The 9207-nt window shown below is 33.3% G+C and overlaps 1 non-coding gene across 1 annotated transcript; it reads right to left on the bottom strand.

The window, feature by feature from the left end:
* Window positions 1-521: 521 nt before the first annotated feature.
* Window positions 522-6986, bottom strand: LOC110611137. Its single transcript, XR_006350156.1, has 3 exons — window positions 6844-6986; window positions 6649-6767; window positions 522-6391 (listed from the first exon to the last, which is right to left on the bottom strand). It is a non-coding gene; the product is annotated as an uncharacterized LOC110611137 (transcript).
* Between the last annotated feature and the right edge of the window lie 2221 nt (window positions 6987-9207).

Genomic DNA, 9207 nt, shown 5'->3' with positions numbered 1-9207 from the left:
GCCCATGCTCCATAATTGAACTAGGCACCAGCAAAGGTGTATATTGGTGGAAAGAACACATCAAATGATTGTCACAAAACCTCACTAAATAACTTAAAAACTTTCTTTTTGGTAATATACCATTGCTTTAAAGTACAGCTTGCTCCCCACCGCACCTCCCCTTTCCCTCGCTCAAGAAAGGAACTTATTCTTATTCAACAAGCTTTAAAAAATTTTACTGATTATTGGAGCATTACGCCCAAATCTTTGCCATCTTCACTGTCTCATTTGTAAACTAAAGCACTCGTTAAAGTTCATTAAATACAGTTATTTAATGTTAATTTTGCATATTGTATAATTTTTAATGTAGTATTAAATAATTTATTATTTTGACTACATAAAATTAGCATTAAATAATTATATTTAATGAATTTGAATAAATGCAATATTATTGTATTAAAAAACCCAAAAAAATAATTTCATGAATTACATCAAATCCCCCCCACTGACCTCCCATCCACCTATAACCAAAGAGGAGAAGAAAGTCAAGGAATCATTACTTCTGAAACTCCACAAATAACTAGTGAATTTCAGGCTACTTTTAATTGCCCGTCATGATATAGCTACTAAATGGCAAATGATATATAATTTTATTGTCTCTTCAAAAAGACACTTTCAAGAAAGAGACTATAGAATATTTTACACAATGTCTTTGTCTCATTCTTTCTCATCCACTCTTGTAAGTTTTAACTACTCCCATCCAAAGAGCCTATCAGGCCTTGTTAGGCTGTCCTTTTATTATGATAAAGAAATATCAAGTTGATAACGCAACTATTAAGCTTTTAAAAGCTTGTCATTATATACTTCAAGGATTAGCTTGATGGTGCTCATTCCATGATTAAGCCTGCGGATCATAATTTTTCAGCAGCCAGTCACCCTTATGGTTTTGTCCCATTCATCGTGAATGATTCAACTACCACTAAGATTGCTTTAGAATAAATTACCTGAAGACTTTGATCTCCTCGGGTCCTTGTACAAATAGTATGAAATTGGTATCTTGGTCTGGTTTGAGCATGCATTTTATTTATATGACACATCTAATAGGTGCTAATTAATAGCAGCAGATTAATATTCAGTCTCTTTATTTGGTAGATATATTCAGTCAATTTCATGTAATTTGGTTTGTGGGGCTCAAATAACAAACATTCCTAAAGTTCTTTTACTTGCCAGTAGGTAAATTGTTCAACAAATTAATGACTTAGCAGAATATATTTAGATCAAATTAATTAATCCTGAATATTTAATTTCAAAATCCTTGTCAAATGATTTATGTAGGTGGTTCTTAAGAATCCTACCTAAAAACCTTGACAAAAATATTACCTAAAACATTCAACTATTAAATAATGAAAATAATTGCACATTTTCAAATAAGGTAATTGGTAATTAATTAATTATTTTTAAAAAAATCCTAAACAGTAATTTAAAAAAAAACCCATCTTGCCTAAAAGAACAGTAAAACTATTAAATATTGGCAAAATTAATAACCGTATAAATTCTTTTTACGTGTTCCTTTATAACGTTAACCTCTCCTTCCCCAAAATAAAAATAATAATAAAAAAAAACGTCTCAATTGAATATCTCATAAAAAGTTTAGGTTCTCTATGAGTATCATGCTCAAATCCATGAGTCATGAGTGAGTGGTATATTTATGAGAAAGGAAGAATAACCACCTAAGTTGTGTGGCTCATGCATCCAATGAAAAGTGAGAGAAATAGAGGAGGAAGGAGATGAAGAAATCCCTTCTCATGATTAATTTCAATATTATACAACATAATTACTTCTTTTTAATTTGCCACTGAGCACCAAAGATAGAGAGAGAGGACTAGAGAAATTCTGTATCACTTGTTGATGCATTTGGATCATGAGAAACAGTTTATTCGGGAACAAAAAGTCTTCCACAATGCAGCATACAATTTCTTTAAGGATCAAGTTTTTGGAAGAATGGAAAGTGACCGTAGAGATAGTTATAATCTACTTGTGATATAGCGTGAGAATTAGTTAAGTTGTTAGATAAGCTGGCAGCAAATCATTGGATATTCTCCTGTATAAATACATCCAATTACAACTCAATGAAACTCACGTTACTCTCATTTCTTTACTTTGTTATTTTCGCATGGTATCAAAGCGGGAAGATTAAAGATCCCAAGAAAAGTTACTTGTTTTCTTGAGAAGAAGCATGAAGGCGTCACAGAATTCGACGAAAAAGACTGATTTTATGCATTTACAGAATTCGACGACAAAGAATGATTTTATGAATTTACAGAATTCAGATAATCTTGGAATGGTGCTATCTACAGAACTCGGATAATCTTGGAATGGTGCTAGTAACGGCTCCATTGACCGGAAACAACCATCGATCCTGGAGTAGAGCGATGAAAATAACACTATAAAAACTCAGAATGATAGATGGAACAATCAAGGTTTCGGAAAAAGATTCAACTGAATCCGAAGATTGAAGAAAGTGTGATTTCATGGTGACATCGTGGATTCTAAATTCTATATCAAAATAACTTGCTCAGGCTTTCATCCACACAGATTCAGCTAAAGACCTGCGGGATGAAATTACAGAAAGACATGGAGAAAGCAATGGACCTCTCATTTACCAGATCCAAAGGAAAATCAACGCGATGCAATAAGATAATAATTCTGTATCTATATAGTTTACAAAACTGAAGAAGCTTTAGGATGAGTTCAACAGCCTGAAGCCATTACCGTCATGTACCTATGGTGTGGCTAAGTAAATGATGAGTATCTCTAGTAGAAGCAAGCTTATGCAGTTTACTGATGTTTTCGATCAAGCAAAGAATCAGATTCTACTTTTAGGTCCCTTACCCTAAGTGAACAAAGCGTATTCAATGATCTTGAAAGGATAATGAATTCCTGTACAGAAACTGTTGAAACTGTGGCTTTACAGGTTCAATCACAATGTTTTAAAAAGGAATACAAGAGATTTGAAAGAAAGAAAGGACACTGCACTTATTGTGGCCAAAAAGGTCATGTGCGAGACAATTGCTTCAGACTAGCCGAATACCCAGAATGGTATAAAGGAAAGAAGTACACGAGAGGAAGTCAACAACAGCTAAAACCTTATGTCTCCAAAGAAAACAATAGGCATGCAGCTTACCTGGCAGAAACACTTTTCGAAGAAAATTCAGCATAAAGAAATGGCAAGATCATGAGATCAACACTTTGCTTGGCACATTGCAGCAAGGAGTGCAGAGACTAATGAAAGGAAAAAGTGCAGTAACAGCCACAACAGTGTCAAATCATTGCTTTGGTAGCAGCTATGGACTCTATGATGGATCTTTTACTCGCAAATATATTCATTATAGCGTGAATTGTACAAAAATATTTGCGAATGGTTCCTGGATTATTGATACAGAAGCAACAGATCATATGGCATCCAACAGAAGTACTCTTACTTCAGCTGTTAATCTTTACTCTCCCATAGACATTCACAATATGGATGGATTCAGAACTGGACATTCTAGTCAGCAGATTTGGGTTAATCCAATTTCTGGTAGGGTCAAATGTAATGTTATGCAGAATTCATAATAAAAATGACTTGCTTCTTTAACTGTAAAGATTAGAGATGATTTGGGTTAATTCATGTCAAGACTATCTAGATATAACAGATAATTTCATTCCTCATATGGCAGAGACTATTGCATTACGAGAAGCTCTCTTTTGGCTTAATCAGGGTTATATTATGAATACTAACATAGAGGTTGATGCTAAATATATTGTTAATCCTTTTCACTTCGCTAACCATACTTGGTCCGAATTTGTTCAAATTATCAAAGGTTGTAAAACTTTTTTATCCATCTTTTAGTTAGACCTTATCATGGATTCGGAGACAATCCAATGTGGTTGTTCAAAGATTATTTAGGGTGGCCATTTGCATGCTAGTCTCACCTTTTGGTCTGCACTTCCTAATTTTATTTGCACTGTTCTTTTCCTTGACGTTGATTCAAGTGTTTTTTCACTTAACATATTGTGATATTGTGTCTTAGGTTGAGCGTTGGGGACAGCCTCCTGGCAAAATTAGATTGGACCCTCTTTATTAAGTTTTTCCTATTTTTTTATTATTGATACTGTAGATTTAGAAAAAAAAAATAGCTTCATTCTTTAATGATGCTATGATAAATGCTTCTGTTGTTTGGCCTTTGGAACGCAAAGGTTTTCCCAGACAATAAACGATATGAATCATGGAAAATTATTGAGCACTGGAATTATTAGGTCAGTCAAGGGGGACACATTAATCGATGGACTGGCTATTAACTTCGGCAATGGACTCCCTTTTAGGCTCAATCATATCAAAATACAGAGGACTAGTCCTTCTCTGGGCTAAAGAAATCAGGGTTGCCATACAAGGGGGAAAACTATCTATGATGTTAAAAACGCGTGTAAACCACAGAAAGACGAAGCAAACAAACCACAACGTTGCACAGTCAATAATGCCAACATAAGAATGCAAGCACTACATCTAATAAAAGTTGGTAGAATAGAAATGAGTTCCAATATCGAGTTTAGACTGATTTGCCAAAATGAAAAAGAAGTTATTGAGAAACCAAGAAGTTGAGGGGCTAAGATACTCTCATTCAGTGAAACTACTATACACGATGGCACAGACTAAGAGCAAGAGAAAGAGGGCAATATCAGATGTCGGAGTTGTAGAGAAAACTGAGCTTCCTATTACTACAGAAAGCTCTAAGTCTGACACATGATAAGTGATATTCTGAGATCCAGAGAATAAAATTTTTAATGTGTGTCCGTAAAATTTGAATGTGGGGAAGGTGCCCTCCTCCCTTTATCCTTTTCCTTTGTCTGTCTCACAGCTACAGTACCGCCAGTCTCTATCCTACAGATCTATACGTACGAGGCGTCTGCCTCACGCCAGGCGGCCATTTAATTCCCTCCTGTGCGTGTATGGACAGAGCTGCGAGGTGATTGGGCCTGCTGTCTTTTCTCCTATGACTTTTCAAGACCGAGCGAGCAGATTGGGATTCATGAGTGATCCAATCTACTTGGCAAGATGGGGTCAGAGCTGGAAAAACCAGTCCGGCCCATCAGAGAGGCTTCATGGGCCTCGGACCAATACTGCTCTCGCAGGCCCAACCTCGTGTTGGGATAGTGAAACCCAGCGGTCATCAATAAGTAAGAGAAAACAACAAAGTTGTGCATAATAACATTACAGCCAAATACATTTACTTGGACAAAAGCAATGACAACGAAGGGAAATATTTAAGCAATGAAATTCCTCAATTCAAACGATCGCAATATAAGATATTGGTTTAGCTGTGTTTCACATGTCAGAATGTAATAGGCTAATTTTGCTTCCCAAATCTAAAAGAGTACCTTGTCTAAAATTCTCACTCTTAGAGGTATCTCAATTAGTAAGCGCAAAGTACACATTAAGGATACAGATTAAACCATATTCCAAATGTAACAGGAAAGATAGAAGCAGCAATTAGCCTATATGCAAACATCAGTACATCACAAACAATACGCATAAAGCATAATTCTTGAAACGCAGTGCATAATCAACTTAGGAAGCCTACAAAATGTCGCCTTAAATATTTCATTCAAACCCACATAAAAGAAAAAATCCCTTCCTTTTTACCTAACTCCATGTTTTTGAGATATATTAACCTAACTCTTTCATTTTCTGAAATATTTGATAATATATTTTGATATATTCTTAAGTGGATACACTATTTAATTAAAATGAATTTATAATTTTTTATATATTATCAAGACGATTTTGTAGGAAAATAGAGCAGAGTAGCACAACTAATTATATAATTACACGTTAGTTGATTTCACTTTAAACAGCAGCAAATGAATAACAAAATAAAATCAACAGCATTCAGAAAAATTACTAAATTACCGAAAGCAACAAAACTGTACCTCTTAGTTGCACTGGTTCAAGTTGGTGAGGGTCCACTGTCAGAGTTCAATTGCGCCAGAAGAATATCACAGATACTATAAAGCTCCAAAGCAAGAAGCAAAGAAACACTACACGAACTTTGGAAGACAAAAGTGCATGAGTAACAGTCTATCTCTTCAGGTAGAGCGTAACACTCATCTAGCACGACCTTAACTAAGGCATCTATGAACTTCTTCGACTGCTGATCCGCATTAGCGCAGTTCAAGACCCGAATCCGAGCTAGTTTGAGGAAATTGGCCGCAATATCTACCTCCACAGAACCATCTGGTTTGTGGAATCCGCAAAGCTCCGTGGACACATCGCCTGGCTCATCAGCGGTTGTGAGAATCTTTGAATTCAACCAGAAAGAGGAAATGCTTCTGATGAAGATGGAATAACTGGATTCAAAGCCAACTCAGAGCTCTGAGACAGAATCAATGAATCCGACATTTTTATAATTGGTCAGAGTAGCTAATTGACATCATTCAAAATTTTGTTTATTTCTCATAAATTTCAAGAGCAAAAAAAAAAAAAAATCAAAACCAGCAACATTGGAATAGCTTTAGAATGAAACCAAATTAGAAGAAATAAATATATATACAATTACGATCACGGAACCAAATGCCGAGAATCCTATCGTCAAAAAAAGCCAAAAGCTCAACGAACTGAACCGAGCATACTTGCGCCATTTGGCTGATAGAATTGGAGCTTGAGATCTCTGAAATCGCCTCCAGGATTTCTTGAGGAAACATTTTTCAGAAACCAAGGAAAACACACCAGTCAAGCTTTTCTTAGCGATCTGTCAAACAAGATATATAGTGGTGGAACAAGGGACCAGAGAGATTATAAAAAGGAAGGTAGCATTTGTTGATAACCTTTTGAGGCTTCATTAACCGAGACTCCTTGGTTTTCAAGTTTGAGAGATCTTCCTGAAGCGGAGTATGATGGTCTTTCATTTTTCGCTTTCTCTTCTAGGCTGGAGAACTTCAGTGTCCAAACATTTTCCCAAAGCCACGGACTCTATTTACACGATGGATATGGAAAGGTAAAAGGGGAAGCTGTCTACTGTTGATGCATTGTTTAGATGGGCCTTGATTAGAGACTGGTCTTTGCTTAGTTTTCAAACGTGAGGCCCAGATCCAGCCCAAAAAGAGATTGGTTGGATAATTGAACCTAATAATACATTCTTGTTTGTAAAATTAATTTCTTAGTATTTTATTTTGAGACTTTGCAAAATAATTTTAATATGTAATTTTAGTGTTGAAATTTTAATTTAATATTTTAGTTAGTTATAATAATTTTATTAAAAATATTCAATTCTGTGATCATCATTTATGAAAACATTTTATTAAGTTAAGATAAGATATTTTATGGAGTAACTCATTTAAAAACAATTTATATCATTTTGAACTGTGAATTCAACTAATCAGTTTATTATAAATAATTTAATTTTAAATTTTATGTTAATTCTCAATGTAAAATAAAAAAAATAATTTATTAATTTTTTAGTTTATTTTAAGATATGTTTTATTAGCTTCTTTAATAAGTTAGTGAATGAAATAAATTTACTTAGTAACTTAAAGAATTTATTATTATTTTTAAATACAACAAATTATAGTGGAAATAGTTAATACGATATACTTTATGTATATAAAATATTATGAACAAATATAAATAATTAATGCATTGTTTTTTTTTTTTTTGAAATAGGGGTTGGGGGAGTCGAACTTAGACCTTTCAAGACTACATGATGCACTTTCCACCAGACTAAGTCTTGGAGTGCAATTAATGCATTGTTTTATTAGTTGTATTTTTATTTATTTAGCATTCCATGTAGAATATTTATATAAAACCATTGATTAATTATAAGATACTATGTGATAATTTGAGATTGGACGAATTTATTAGGACATAACACTTGGATTAAGATTCGATTTCATGGATAAATCAATAAGACATGACATTTAGATTAAGATTCGATCTCATGGAGAAATCAATAAGTTGAGATTGGTAATCAGAGATTAAGAGAATTATTGATTTAAGTAAATTGAGGTTTTTGAGAGAATTTTAGTATAAAGGTTTTTAGAAAAAAAGTTAAGTGATGTGGAGGTAGTATTAATTTATTGGTATATATATATATTGATTATTCTGACACTCTCTTACTTACCTCCTATCAAATTGAATGGAAATATTTTGTGACAGACGTGTCAAACAGTTTATTAGTGGCGAACAGTTAACTAATAAATACGGACCTGATTAGCGTATGCTATGTATTTTCATCTATGTCACATCAAAGTATTCCATTGCATGTGCATTTATAATATCAACAATGATTAGAGGAGTTGAATTTTATAACGAAGGTTTATACTTATCTCCTAGTTGAATCAGGCAATGCATAATTATTTATAATATTAATAATTGGTCGGATATAGATATGTATCTTGATCGTAAAATATTTTATATCTCATATGTTATGACTATAAAAAGCGAAAGATCAAAACTTTTATCGTTACAAATGCAATTGTGCATGTGTTAAATGATGGCAAATTCGGATATATTATTATCTGTGAAATCAAGAATGTGATCAAACAATTATAGTCGGATGATAAATAATTTTGAATTTTTTTGCATAGTTAAACGCATGCATAAATCCTTAAGAAAATTAAGCTTCTAAAGAAGAAGCTCAATCAATTATTACGTGATTGAACTCTAAGATGCAAAATGCGTCTAATTATCAATTCTAATCATAATTACTTCCTTGCTGGTCACTGCCCCTTCAATGGTGCAAATCATCATGAATATCTTTGTAGTAGTCTTCGTTCCCTTTCTCTTTATCCTGGCAAGCGGATACAAAAGTTGTCAGGTTGAAGTTTGAGGTTTAATATGGAGATTTCCATGGGTTATGGTTTATGATTTTATGGTTTAGGGTATAGAATTTAAAATTTAAAAATCATAGGGCCATGTGATTTGAGCTTGTATTTTCATGGTGGCTATGTTGCTCTCCCCTTGTTGTTATTATAGTTAGACTTAGCAAGTAAGGGTTTAGATGATGTATTTGTTTTCTTTATTTTTAAAGATAGTGATGCCAACTCTTAAATGTCACTTAGTGGCTAGTATTTAGTCGTTTATATTAGAATTAAATTAAAAATTAAAATGTAAGTATTTATAAAAATAAAATAAAATAAAATAAAAAATAAATTGATATAAATCAAATCAATTTAATTCAGTCGATTTAAGTT

Source organism: Manihot esculenta, chromosome 3, assembly GCF_001659605.2.
Source record: "Manihot esculenta cultivar AM560-2 chromosome 3, M.esculenta_v8, whole genome shotgun sequence".
NCBI classification, from domain to species: Eukaryota; Viridiplantae; Streptophyta; class Magnoliopsida; order Malpighiales; family Euphorbiaceae; genus Manihot; species Manihot esculenta.
This window is presented reverse-complemented; position numbering and strand designations above follow the sequence as displayed.